Genomic DNA, 14,703 nt, shown 5'->3' with positions numbered 1-14,703 from the left:
GTGCACGCTGAATGCGGAAATGAAGCAGGATGTGGCTTGCACTTGGTGCATGAAGAAATTGCTGACACGCTAGTTGCAGTCTAGCTGCCACCAACAGGTATAACAATGTGATGTTATAATTTGAGTGTTCACCTATGTTCCACTTTTCATGGGCGCCCTTATGCAGACATCTTAACACTACTCTTGAATCTGCCCTCAAAGTTACATCCTGTGCTTTCAGGGTGGAAAACAAAGGTCGCCATTCCGTTTAGCTACTATCTCCCAGTTCAAGCGCTTTTGTTGTCCGTCACTGGTTCCTGTCGATGGCGTGGTACAAGCTTTACTGTCTGATGTAGAAGGTTCATTACATTAGTTTAGTTAATTTGTCGTTTGCACATTTTTGTTACTGTTAGCTGGATTACTGTTGGACATATAATCCTTTCTGACACTCAGAAGCTGATGTCGTCTCTGATAGCGTTCTAGAATTTTCACTGTCATCAATGTCCATTGAGGAAGGTGCCTTTACTATCTGTGGATGGTTGACTGAAGAATATCGCAGAATTCATGTTAACATTGTCTATCTCTTATTAATTCACTGTCTGTGTTCTGAGAGCTAAGAAAAATGGGAACTATTTATTTGTCACAACTTCACACTGGATAGCGGTACTGGATTAGCATGTAAACTAAAATACCGGGATTCTACAATGTGTTGAACTCGGTGCATTACTGTGGGCAATGCCACATTCATTCCATTTTTAGTGGGTTCACTGCATGTGTGCATACTGCATACATTCTGTTCACTAGGCAAAAATACCTGAGCAGTGCTGTGTAGTCTTTTTATCCAAAGTCCATAATCTTACTGCAAAGTCACAGTATACGTAGAACAGAAATGTGCAGCTATCCTGCGATACAGATTCACAACACAAAGAAGGCTGTTGAGAGCATCTAAATTTTAATGAGATGAGACTTCCGTGCACAAGGCTGCTCTTGTTAATGTCTAACGTGAAGTTGCACAATCCCAGAATATATAAAACAACTTGTAAGGCAGAGAGCGAGGGTTTGTACAGACATAAAAATAAATATACAAACATTTATAATGAAATAAAAAGGGGGTACAACTCCATCAGTTTCAAGCCGGCAAGGCATGAGTTGGCAAGACACTGTAGCCTGTGTTGCCCGTAAATGCATTTTGTGCCAAATACTTATCTGGCCGCTGTTGTCGTTCATGTATTATGCTACACAGCTCATCCCTTGTCTGTTTGAAACTGATGGCGTCGTACTCTTTCTTCATTTTATTATACTGTGTTTGTATTTTTATTTGTATGTTTGTAGCAACCCTTGCTCTACTTACTCTCTACCTTACAACATGTCTTATATATTCTGGAAGTTTGTTACCTGATGTTAGACCTGAAGAAGTACAGCCTTCTGCACGAAAGTCCTCTTTGTGTTGTGCAGAATCATTATAAAGTAAACATGACTATCCATTTCTTGTCATTAAATCCCTTTTTCTTCTTTTCTTTTTTTTCTGCAGTGGTGAGTAACCGTAAGGACACATGCAAGAAAGGGTGTCTCTTTGGAATGACAAACACTCATCACCTCATGAGGATACAGTGGTTGACGAATGGTTCATATTGTCAAGCACATGGAAACTTCAACAAATAATTCATGGAAAAGCCAGTCGGTGCTAGCAGCAAGAATTGAACTTGGACCGTCCTGCTACCAGTCAGGGATGTTACATTTTAGGCACTCATCGACTTTTGGTGAATTACTTGCTGACTTTGTCCCAAGGTGGAACTCGCCACAGCTCATTTGCCTATCTGTTAATGTGCTTTTCTCCTTTTGTGTTCATACATGTGTCATTATAGTTCAGTACTTCCTTTAAGTGGGATGAATGCCAGTGCATGAATGCAATAAAGAAATTGTCATGTTATGGCAAGTGTTTATGTATTGTACATGTAACTACTGATTTTATTTATTAGCTTTCGCCGGCGTATTGTGTCAGCCATGTTGTATTAATTTGAAACATGTTCATTTTAGTAGCCAGAGCGGCTGTTACACAGTGAGAACATAACTTGTGTGTGTTTTCGTCTTTTCCACCACTGCCTTTGGTTTTCCTCCCTGATGCTACACATGTCAGGGATAGGTTTCAGAACCGGTAGTCCCAGACAAATGAGGGGATCATCACGCTGGCAGATGAACCATATGGTTTAAATTATTTGCAGGACAGGAATTGCGTAGCTTCACACAAATACTACTACTACGAGTAAGAGTGGTTTAAAATCTAGCTTTCTTGTATTCCTGACATTATCGCACAAGATGCAGTGTCCACTATGATGTTTTATTTGGGGGGTATGTACAGTACAATCAACAGATGATATTTACTACTGTGTTGAAATGAGGTAGCTTGTATCTGAGAGCCATAGTGACACACAGGCAGCCAAGGACAGACTTTTGATGCCCTCGAGAAACATGGCAACACATTGCAGGGACTCTGGATGCTGCCTAAATTTCCAGAACACAGAGCTCAAGGCAGCGGTTGAACAACAAGTGGTTAGAGAAATCCAAGACAGTTGCATGTGTAAGCAGTCCGCTGTTGGATTTGCTTCTGTCCGCGATACGTTATCTCAAAGGGGACGCACGGGCACGCTCAGAATGATACTAGGGCTGCCTGTGAAATAGGATGAGAAGAGAGGGTAGATATATAACCCCTTTTTCTTGTCTGTTATTCTGTTCGTTAAATTGTCATTTGTTTAGCAGCATGTACGTGTATATTCCAGAGTCTGCTAATCAATATATCAGATGAGAGCTAGCAGTCGCGATGTCTCATCCTGTCCTTGGGTGCTTGTGTTTCACTATGGCCAGGTTTGCTATTGCAAAAAAACAAAAACAAAAAGTGCATAGAAAAACACGAAAACAGCAACCTGGAAAGCTGCCTGTTCTAGTGTTCACACGAAGGCAATGCGGAGAGGTAACATGTTCCAATCATGAACTGTACATAGTAGTACACACCACAATGACAACCGATTATTCAGAGTTTTCGTCAACTACCTTGTCTTTTGGAGCTTTGATTGCCCAGCCTATAATTGAAGCTTTGTGTGATTCCCCTCTTGAGATACTTTAAGATTGCTGATGCTGTGCAGTGTGTTAATTCTGGAACTGTACTGTGCTGAGGTACAAAAAGAGAATTGTCATATCTGCATTTGAATACAGAGAAATAATTTGTACGTACTTTTCTTGTTGACATTGATATTTGCACAAGGTCCCAACGTTGTTCATTGATGGAAAATAGTAACAAAGATAATTATTTGCTTGCCAAACAATACACAAATGTCGTTTTTTCTAGTGAGATGTTCCCTGTCCACCAGACATAAATGTCGAAAAGTTAAAGAGGCACAATGATGGTTGAGTCTAGCATTGTTTTTTGCCACTTTACATACAGGGTGTCCCAGAGAACGTGTCATCGAATTATAATAAAAAAACTACACCACCTAGGGTCATGCGGTCAATGGCATTTGTTCTTGCTGGGTTTGTGCCATCTCCCGATGTGAATGTCGTGTAACGTAAGTTTATTTATGTAAATTTTTGTGAGCTTTCGTCGGAAATTTGCCGAGTAAAGGTCACTTTTTTACCCCACCAATGTGAAGAGCGTGTCTAATTTACTCAAATTAATGATAATTGACAGGGATATTCATGAGCTATCCCATCGGAAAAAATAGCCGAACATCGTGCTCTACGGAGGTCGCACAGAATAGCGCACGATGAATTTTTCCGCGCAATCTTTATCAGTCCGATGAAAGGAGGTTGGAAACCCAGCCCACCGCCCACCCCGGCATAGCAGAAACAGATAACACAGGCACAGCTTATCACGTCCGACTTTAGCTGGGATAATGCTTCCCCTGTCCCAATTTTAGGAACTGTTACTTTTTCTACTATCTCTCTGGGTGCGTTCCCAAACAAACCCTCGAGTCGAGTAGGTGACATGACCGAGTTCCATCATGTGAACACAGAGTACGCGCCCGGTCCAGTAGCTTTGGGAACGCTAGGGGGACTCCGGCCGAGGTAAGATGGAGGCCGGTGTTGTCACCGTTCTCATCCGCGCGTCAGATTTACGTACAGAGACGACGATAACGACGACTGCGAATATATGTATTGTGAGCTGTCTAGAGGAGTCACAATGCCCCGTCGGACATAGTTGAACTCTGTCTCGTCGGCCCTGTGTGCATTTGGCTTTTTCAGCACTTTGTGTATGTAGTTTCTTACTGTACAGTTAGATTCAGAGATTGCTTGTCTGGTAGTATGTCTTCCAAGACACTATAGAATTATTCTTAAGCCTCGCTATTGGACAATGAAAGGGAAAAGCAGCTGACAATGTCGTCATTTATTTGTTATTTTTTTGTGGAATGGGAGTTTTCACGTACCATTAGCTACCCCAAATGCATGAAGTGGATACATCCCGTTGCATTTGGTAGTCAAAAGAAATAAAAATAGAAAATCTTAACATCATGACGACAGAAGATCAAAAGGTGGAAGCTGCTGGTTGGAATAATTTGTGACAACCAATACTTGTGACTGGTACACAAAAAAGTGCCATCGTAGACCAAAACATTTGCGGAACTGGCCCGTTTTGTGGATTTCCTCGCACATCGTCAGGAGAAGGTCTACTGCGGCCTCAGTTCACTTTGCTGGGGCTTCCTCCGTCGCAGGAGTCTGGCATTTTGGGAGAATAAGCTCCTGATGCTGCAAACTGAGGTTGCATGTGGTGCCAGCATTTTTTGGGTCACGGAAATGTCCGCGGCGTCGGAGTCGAATGTGAGCTGAACGGCTGAAAAAAGAAAAAAACAAAAGAAAAGAAAACGTAATCAGAGCGCGATGAAGCGGTTCTGAAGCGCGCAAAGGCCTCCTATTTCATTCATCTTGAAAGAAGTCTGAGCTTATGCGAAAAGAAGGGAAATTCGTGACAGAGTTCTGTCGTGTTGTCCCTTCCTTCCACAGCTCAGAATTTATGCAAGTTCCACCCAAGCATTTATCCACCCGCTAGCCTGCGCCTATGGTACATATTTGCTCTGAAACCTCTTCACACGAACGTACCGACAAACCATCTTACAACTGTGAAGATAAAGGAAGAAAAGTAAAAGCCATATAAAATCCCATTTCCGACACACGCACACAAAAATAATAATAATAATAATGCTAGTCAGTAATAGCCCTTGCTCCTAATGTAGTTTTGAACGTTTCACGTAGAGCAGTGTCTTTACAAGTACCACGTGGCTTCAAGGCAGTGAAACCAATAAACATTGCGGGGCAGCTGTTAGTGAACACATGCTAATAGATAATGGAAAAACAACGTACGTGAAGACAAAATAGAAAAGCGCACTAGCGAGGCTCACTTTGTCCTGGAAATGTATCCGGCTCACATGTCTTTGGGCGTTCGCCTGGTCCTCAAAAACCATGTCGCACAATCCGCATCGGAAGAATGTTGCCATTTCGGTGTCCAGTTGTGTATTGATAACCCCTCGTGGAGGTCGAGGCTTTTCGACAAGCACACGTTCAGTTGGTTTCGATACCGCGCTTTCGCGGAAAAGAGCAGACAACGAAAGCATGACATCATTACTGGAGCGAACCTTCCCTGACCGGCCTTCGGAGGAGAGTTAAATCGAGCTAACCCTCCGGTTACTGTTTTCGAACGCGGGTAGTGACGTCATCGAGGTACTCGACTCGGCTTTGGAACGGCGCTTCGGGTAGAGAGCTACTCCCAAGTTGACTAGAGTAGGTTTTGGAACGCACCCTCTGTGGGCTGGCTTGCGAGCCTCCTTTCATCGGACTGAGAGCGATTGCGCTCAAAAAATCATCGCGCGTTATGGTACGGTGCTCCGAAAAGCATGATATTTGGCTATTTTCTCCGATGAATATCACCCGTGAATATCGCTGTCAATTATCATGAATTTGAGTAAATTCGGCAAGCTCTTCATATTGGTGGCATAAAAAAGTAGCCTTTACTTGGCAAATTTCCGATTTCAGTTCGCAAATATTTACATAATTAAACTTGGAGTACATGACATTCATATTAAGAGGTGGCAAAAACCTAATAAGAACAAATGCCGTTGACCGCATGATTCTAGGTGGAGCAGTTTTTTTTATTATAATTCAATGACACGTTTTCTGGGACACCCTGTATACTCTGTTACTCGTGTGCACATGTAGAAGTAGGAAGGTACAGCATGCGCATAAAAAATAATTTTATATGCAGCCACACATATCGTTCAGAAGATTAGATAGATGATAGATGTCCGAGCACATAGAATTGTGCTTCATGTGAAATGGGTATGCTGACTTAGGTATGATAACTTCCATGAAGACAAGTTACATGGGTCCTGTAAGACCGCGGTTTCGTTTGGTAACGTGTCTGTAACTGTAAAGGTAACAGGCAGTCGAGAATGGTGCAGACAGGGTTGCAACTTACATATTGTTTACGATGTCCTACATGATAAATATTAAATATAAAGTGATTTGTGCAATAATTCCTGAGTACGGAATTAATTCCGAGGCTGGCTAGTGATGTCACTCAGGACGACAAGTCACATACATTTTCCTCTAACACTTTTACACCCCGTGGGCTGGGTTGCGAGTTCAAACAGCACTCTACAGAGGGATAAGGTGCACCCACTGATTTGATTTCTAGCATCTATGGTATGCCCTAACTCCTCTGACCCCATATTCCTAAAAACACCATTTCTAAGTGGCAATATGTGCTCTGGTATATATTTTGCGTCTGTATAGTGTGCAACCACATGGCTTCTGGAGCTTTGGTGTGCATGTTTTTGTGCTACGATGGTCATTACAAACAATATCCAGTTAGACATGAAATGCAGCAGTTTGTAGCGTGCCAAATGACGCAGCATGACATGGGAGTGTGTGATCCAAAGAAAGCTCCTGGAAAATGTAGAGAATCCCACAGCAATTTTAAAACGTGATTTGAATTTCGTTTTACGTCGCTCGTCGTTCCATAACATCGTCGACGGTGCTGCACATTGGTAAATCGTACGTAAAACTTGTACCATAGCAGTATGCGGTTTCGCAAATACACAGCATGATTTCTTCCTGCAAAAATAAAACGCTGTAGGCATATTCTTGCTCAACGGCTGTTGAAACGTCAGTCAATTTCCTAAGATAATTGACCCTACAATGGGCAAGTGCTGTAAAGGGGCTAACGCAGACGCGACTTGATACAAATTGTACGTGCTCACAAATCACAAACGACGAATTCCAGTCACAACATCGCACAGAACTTGGTTCACGAATGAGTTCGCAGCTGCTGCACTGTTTACTTATCGCAGAACCAGCGGAACCGGGCTGTCCGCCATCTTCAAGGACCGATACGTGAAGCCATGAGCAGCCGTAGCTGGAATCCACTGACAAGTACGAAGGCGCGTACACTTCCGAGTGCCCGTTCGGGTGCATCTACGTCATAAAAATGGCGGCGTCCATGTGTGTTTCGGAATGAATTATCTGTTTTTTGTTTGTTTTTTTCACATGGTACTGTACCGAACTGGGAGAATGAAGGTGCATTTTGGGCAGAGCTGGATGTGGGCTTTCAGAATATCACAACCGTTTCGACTATTTGGGATATCGGCATAGTTGACCTTTAGAGGGACCGAAAAGTGAAGTGACCTATCGAAACTTTATGTTCAGCGAAAAGCTTGAACCTTGAAAAGTTCAAAGAACTCCGCTGAAATCGCTGTAGTTTTCCTGTAATGGAATTTTCCATGATTGCATGTCCAGGGACCTAGTAGGAAACCGAGCAATCTGTCAACAATTGCATCACCCCGCGCCATCTGTCGAGGACGCATGTAATACGCGCGCTTCCGCTCGCTAATCCTGCGAAATCGAAAATGGCAGTGGGCATTTGTGACAACTTTCTACGTTGAGTATGTCGAACCTCTTCAACATGAGAGCGCTGGAATTCCGCATTCGAGAACTATCGCTCACACATAACTTCTGTTCGTGCGATAGAGTGCTGGAAAGTGTGTGCTTCGCAGCTGAAGATTCCTCGTCCTGAGATTTACCGGAGTCACATTCGTCCTCACCAGTACCTCCCCGTGCCGTGAACACGGACCTGTTTGTGAAATTTCCATCTATCAGGGAGAAGCCCTTGTGCAAGCCGAAACAAGCGCAGTTTTTTCGTCGTGCAGGTGTTCTTGTGGGAAATGCAAACCGATGGATACTACGAACCAGTGTTTTTGCTCCCGAAAAGTAGAGAATGCGTGTGAAAAGCAGACATACAATTGTATCACAACTAACGAATATTTCGAAATACTGTGCCTTGACACCGAAGTACTGCAAGTGTGTTTTACATACATCCGAAACCGAAGAGCACGGCAACACACGCGGCAGCGCTGTGTGGTTTCTACGCGCTACTTGAATGGCAAACTGGACGGGAAACCCTTATACCTGCAGGAAATTCCGTTATATCACCTGTCGGGCTATTCACAAGGAGGATATGGGGTGCTCTGGGAAAGTACAATAGAAAGTATTCTTCCTGCCTGCGCCGTGCATGCTGTTAGGGATGCTTTCCCCATCAGTGTGCTGACTTCTACAAATGATTGATGTCAGCACATTTTCATTTTTTGCTTGCTGCATGTTTTTCTCATTGCTTTTTCCTTGCACTCACAACATATTATAATTATTAGTTTGTTCCTGGAGGGTTAAGTAACCTGGGGCATATCTGTATTTGTAGATTATAGTCATGCCTTGTATATATGAGGAGTAAATAAGATAATTTTCATCAGTGTCATTCAGCTGAACTGTGTTCATGACCTTTTAATATACTTCTTATTGACCAGGTTTCCAAATGCGAATTAGTATTTGAACCGAGATTGGCATTTAGCACCTAATTAAGTCCATTGTGCCAAAAGGAGGAGTGATTCATTATCATGTCACCAAGTAACATATGTAAAGAAGAATTTGAGGGCTGACTTCAAGTATTAGCAACCCTCGATCTAGGTTCAAAGTTAACCATGCGGCATTGGTGTTGGCAATAGTACTCCAAAATGGGTAAATAATTTATTGCGTAAGTTCTCTCTTACTGTAATCGAGATGTACTTTTGTAAGGTACTTTTGACAGCCCTGCAAATTGAAGCTGGCTTCACTGTACACGACAAACGCAACAACTTTTTTATTGTCCAGGGATTTAGGAAACAGAGTAGGACTTCCTGCCCTCTGATGTTGTGACGTGCTTGATAGAGTTGTAAAACCTGCAACAAAATAAACAAGAGAAGTATAAACAGTTTTGTCTTTCCCTTTTGAATTTAACAAGCAAGTTATGTTTTACCATTTGTGTAGTTTTGTATTCTCTGTTGATGAGATTACAGGAACAATAATGCTGCAGATAGATCCAAGGGGACCTATCCAGAGGACCTGTCATCTTGATGAAGATGAGAACTTTTCTTCACGTGTGCTAAGTGAGACAAAAGAAAAGTACAGTGAAGGTTATACAAAAACAGCAAACCTCCGTCGACAAAAAATTTATATATCTGGATGTTACGACGTCGTGTAGTTTCCATCCAAAGGCAGGACTAGGAAACGTTGCTTAGTTGTTGTTGGTAGGTTGTTGGCATGTTGATGTGCTATACCGTTACAGCACATCAATATAGGTGAGGGGCAAACACAGCAGACAGCGTGATGGCTGTAAAGTCTCAATTCGAGATTTATTCAATAGAACAAAAAAAAAAAAAAAAACGAAAGCATGAGTAGAAAAAGGCAGCGTCCATGCAACGCATGGAGAACCACATTAATATCTGAGAAGGTACGATCGGGAGAGCAATAAAGAGAAATGACCGTTGTGTCCGAGACAGGGGAACTCTGCAAATTTAGGACCAATATGATGTGGTAACCTTGCATGGCTCACTACAGCTCTGACACACATTGAATAATTTCAGTAGTGGGGCTTCAAAGACTTTCGCTGTTTCACTGGGCATTCAAGTGTAGAGGATGCATCTCTAGAAAATTAATTAGCGTTCCTTAGTCATAACTGTACTTCAACGGGAAGTATTCCTCTACCCTTCAAAGAAACTTGTAGTTCTCATCGGTTTCTTCTCCTACTGTTGAGGTCATACTAATGTTCTGCGCCTGTCCAAAGACTCCAAAAATGTCACAAAGTCTGCAACGCGGAACAAATATAGTGGTTCCATCTGTCGACTTTTCATACATGCTTTCAGCTATTTCTGTCATACACATACTGTCACACACACACGAAGCAGTCTGGCGCCACTTCAACACTGGAAGGCCCCTAAAGTTAAATTTGTTGATGTTGACAATGTTCAGTACGGGACAAGTAGGATAACAGAAGTTAAATGGAATATGGCATCGCTATATTATAATTTACACATGTGTGACACCTGTACATACCTAAGACGTTGTGTTGAAGTCATCACGGCGGTGAAGCAAAATCACTGGTTACTGAACCGCAGTTTGCTTCGGACGTCTTCGCAATTCGCCTTCTACGTAGTCATCGGCAGCAAAATGAGCTCAGCACACACGACACGACTGCTGATAGCCGAGTGCTTCGAACCACATTCGTTATCGCGGAGCATGGCGGGCCTCCTGCACGCCATCCTGCGGTACCGGTAGCCGGGCTTCGACACGTACGCACGCAGTCTAGGGCCGCGTTTTAGCGCGTTCATCGCCAGTGTACTCCTTTTAAAGCACATTTTTTTTTTACGTCAGATGAAAGGTCGAAAAGGTGAAAGGTGAAAAACATCGGTCCATCTCCTGGCAAAATATAAATGACATAAAAAGGGGCCTTTAAGAGTAACGGACGCTTAAAATCCTTGTTTTTTCGAAATTTACCTTAACATTTGCCTGTTTCGCAGATACCTGTAGGAGGTATACGCACGATATATATATCATGTGAAATAGCGTTAAAAGCTGAATGCACTGATACCAAATATGGTAATGAGGAGCATCTACTGCCAGAGAAATCACGGGTCGAAGTTGGAACAAAACTGAGCGAGAGAGAATGTTCGCCATTTTTCATAGCACAGTGCGTTGCGCCAAGTCGCCAATATTGGCGCTCGGACTCCTGGCCTGTAGGCATACTAAAGGATAAAAAAATTTCACCACAATATCTTTTAAAACTCAGGAGCGCGTGCAAACACGGCAAAACTGAAACACTAGAATTCAGGGCCGGATTTTTCGATTATTTGTAGGAAAACTATTCCGTAGAAATTATTCATTTTATCGCTGTTGATCATCGTGTACGACGAGCGTCTACATATAAAAACAAATGAAAATCGAGAAGGTCGATGGGACCACCCTGCCTGAACCGAAGTGAAACCGGCATTATGCGTATCTTATACAGTGCTGGACAAAAGTTCGCGGAATATGATCAGACGCGTTCCTCCCTCCGAGTGACAAATGGTACCGTGCGGACTGGCGAATGCGTGACTGTGTTACTTAGTCGCATATCTGCAAGTTCTTCCGGTCTGAATGCCTGGCGTGTCACTCTCAGAAAGGAATGCTCCGAAACATGTCCCATAAACTTTTGTGCGTGCGCTGCTTTCATGCTATGACAGCAAGAATCACCTCGTCAAGCGAGTACGAGCGCTTGCGACCCAACTTTGTTCCCGAGGCTTTTCAATCTGTCTCTGCTGGGTCCCCAGCCACACTGGGATCCCGGGGAATGAACGAGCCGACCTTGAGGCTCGGCGAGCGTTGGCACAAGAGGAGTCAGCTCTAGGACTACCCTACCAAGACATCCTGCCAGTGTTAAAGAGAGCTGTCAGCACACAGTGGCAGCAGGAGTGGGACATGGAAGAAAATAACAAGCTACACCTCACCTCACACAGCCACACGTTTCTCCCCCGCATCGGACTGAACACATCAACAGATCATCCGAAGTTCTTTACGCGAGATTGAGGATTGGACACACATGGCTCACGCATCAACACCTACTCAGAGGTCAGGATCCGCCAGCTTGTGCGCACTGCGGTGACAGCTTGACTGTCTTGCACGTACTGGCATCCTGCCCTCACTTCGAACACCAACGCCAACAGTATTTCACCGCATTCTACAGATACCATGTCCCACTCCACCCAGCCCTTCTACTGGGTGACACCCCTCTGGTGCCGTTTGATAACGTAATCAAATTTTTGACCACGTGTGGGTTTCTTAGTCAGATGTAGATGATAACCATTGCTCCGGTTTTATCCATTATCACCGAACTCCTCATGTAAATATCTCATTGTCACACTTGTAGATAGCTTTTAACTGCCATGCTCGCTTGCTATCGTCATCCCCCTCTCTCTTATCCTGGTCAATCAATCATCGCTCATCGATCATACCTGTAGATAGGTTTTAACTACCACACTCTCTCTCACATCATCTTTCCCATAATCGTCTCCGACACACTCAGCATAGTTTTGGCGCTCTATGGCCTTTGTTGCCTTTGTGCCATTAAACACATAATCAATCAATCAATCAATCAATAAACTTTTGTCCGGCGCTGTACTAAGTCCCGTATTACATCGTATCGGATTTACATTTACAAATAAATACGCACCACATTACGACGGTATTATATCAACATTACGACAGCGGATGGGACATTACGACGGTACGACGGTTTACAAACATAACAAATCAGGGCAGATAATGGTATCATTCGACACTATATGGTTGGCTAGGAGCGTGCTATGCGGTAAGTTCGTTTCTAATATAGTGCTGGTCTGCCCAGGTTATTCATATGTCCTTGTTGCGTAAAGGTAAGACTACGTTGAGGTATCGATTGAATCGACCAGCCCGACTAGAGGCCAGACTAGGCTTACCGATAGAACTCTCGAACTTCCTTGCATGTAGATCTCGCATCGTTCAATCGTCCGGTGGGATGCATCCTGAAAAGCAAATCCACATTCATGCCAGGCAAAGCTCCATCTTGTTTCTCTGTACTAAGCGACACGTTGTTGTACTCAATGTCTGTTTTCACGAATGAATAGAAAAGACAAATCCAATGAACTTTCAGACATACTTCCCAAACGGAATCGTTTTCTGCACAACGATGCATGTAGCCCCCTTTTAGCTGAGGCTCCGCATCGAGAGGCACAGAGTGGGGCTGAGTGCACTTTGCAGAACCGCTAGTTAGCGTCTCCGACGAGATGGTAAACCAAACATCTACCATACGTTGGATGTATGTCTTCGTTTCGAAGGTGATGCCAAGAGCAAATAAACTGCTCTGTCACTATCGTTGCTTTGTGTTGTATTGAAGAGAACGATGTTGAATATGTATGACGTAATTCTCGCGTCGGTATGTTCTCTTCTTTTGGAACTGTTTGATCCTCAGCAAGAGATCGTGTTGTCTTGCGATGCATCCTCATACGGATTAGGAGCTGTGATTTCACATGATGTGCAGAACACTTTGAAGCCCATAGAATACGCGTCACGGACATTGTCAGCAAGCGAGCGGAATTACGGTCATACTGAAGAGGAAGCTTTGGCCATTGTGTACGCCGTAAATAAGTTTGACAAGTATCTGTTGGGTCGAAGCTTTACCGTCATAACTGATCATCAGCCACTGACATCGTTGTTTGCTCCATATCGACATGCAAGTAGCGTAGCAGTAGGACGGGTGCACCGATGGTTAAATATTCTTGCAAATTATCGCTACAAAATCGAGTATCACAGGGGCAGTAAAATAGCAAACGCGGACGGTCTCTCAAGGCTAGCCTTACGGGGCGTTGGGAAATGCGAAGAACCCAGTTACTATTTCTCCCCTTTCACAGCTAAAGACGTAGCTGAGGCTACAGAAAATGACAAGTGCCTGACGGAAGTAATGAGAATGATTTCTCAATGATGGAAGAAGAAGGTTTCAGACGCACTCCACCCATTCTTCCTGAGGAGACTGACTGAGTTATTTGTAGAGCAAGGGTGTGTGATGTGGAATCATAGAGTAATTATACCCGGTTCTCTCCAGTCAACTGTAATAGATTTGTTGCATGAACAACATCCATGCATATGTAAAATAAAAGCTATAGCACGTGGCATTACTTGGTGGCCAGGCACGAATAACGGAAAAGGTAATATGTAATATGTCATGTGTAATGTGTAATATGTGTAATATGTCAGAAATGTGTAATATGTCAGAGCGTACGTCCAGCATCTCCTCCAGTTTCTTTACGGTCGTGGCCAATCCCATCGGGATGTTGGGAAAGAATTCATGTAGATTTTGCGGAGAAAGTAGGTACATCGTTTTTACTACTGGTGGACTCTTATTCGAAATGGTTAGAAGTAAAAATAATGTCCAGTACGACTGCCCGTAAAACTGTAGTATCCTTGAGGTCCATTTTTGCTTCATATACACTCTTAAAAAAGGGGTCTACTTTAACTCCTTTCCTTGCCACATATATAACATGCTTTTGGAGAGTACAATTATACGCTCAAAAGGGTGTCTCCTCACTCCCTCAAGGGAGTAGCATAACACCTTCTCCCTGCCGGGGAGTAATATTACTCTCCAGTAGAGAGAAAGGTGTTATGCTACTCCCTTGAGGGAGTCCTAGACACCCTTTTGAGCGTAATTGTACTCTCCAAAAGGGTGTTATATATGTGGCAAGGAAAGGAGTTAAAGTACACCTTTTTTTTTAAGAGTGTAGATTGCCGAAACAAGTTGTGTCGCACAATGGACCACAATTCCGATCAGAAGAGTTTGCATATTTCCATTTCATTGCATATTTCATG

General features: G+C 43.3%; 1 long non-coding RNA gene across 1 annotated transcript; it reads right to left on the bottom strand.

Moving 5' to 3' along the window:
- Nucleotides 1-9,136: 9,136 nt before the first annotated feature.
- LOC135376637 (uncharacterized) lies at nt 9,137-9,348 on the bottom strand. The gene is made up of 2 exons (XR_010417779.1): nt 9,308-9,348; nt 9,137-9,230 (listed from the first exon to the last, which is right to left on the bottom strand). It is a non-coding gene; the product is annotated as an uncharacterized LOC135376637 (long non-coding RNA).
- Nucleotides 9,349-14,703: the final 5,355 nt, after the last annotated feature.

Source organism: Ornithodoros turicata, unplaced genomic scaffold (assembly GCF_037126465.1).
Source record: "Ornithodoros turicata isolate Travis unplaced genomic scaffold, ASM3712646v1 ctg00001196.1, whole genome shotgun sequence".
Classification (NCBI taxonomy): Eukaryota; Metazoa; Arthropoda; class Arachnida; order Ixodida; family Argasidae; genus Ornithodoros; species Ornithodoros turicata.
The sequence above is the reverse complement of the archived record's forward strand: the minus strand, read 5'-3'. Positions and strand labels throughout refer to the sequence as shown.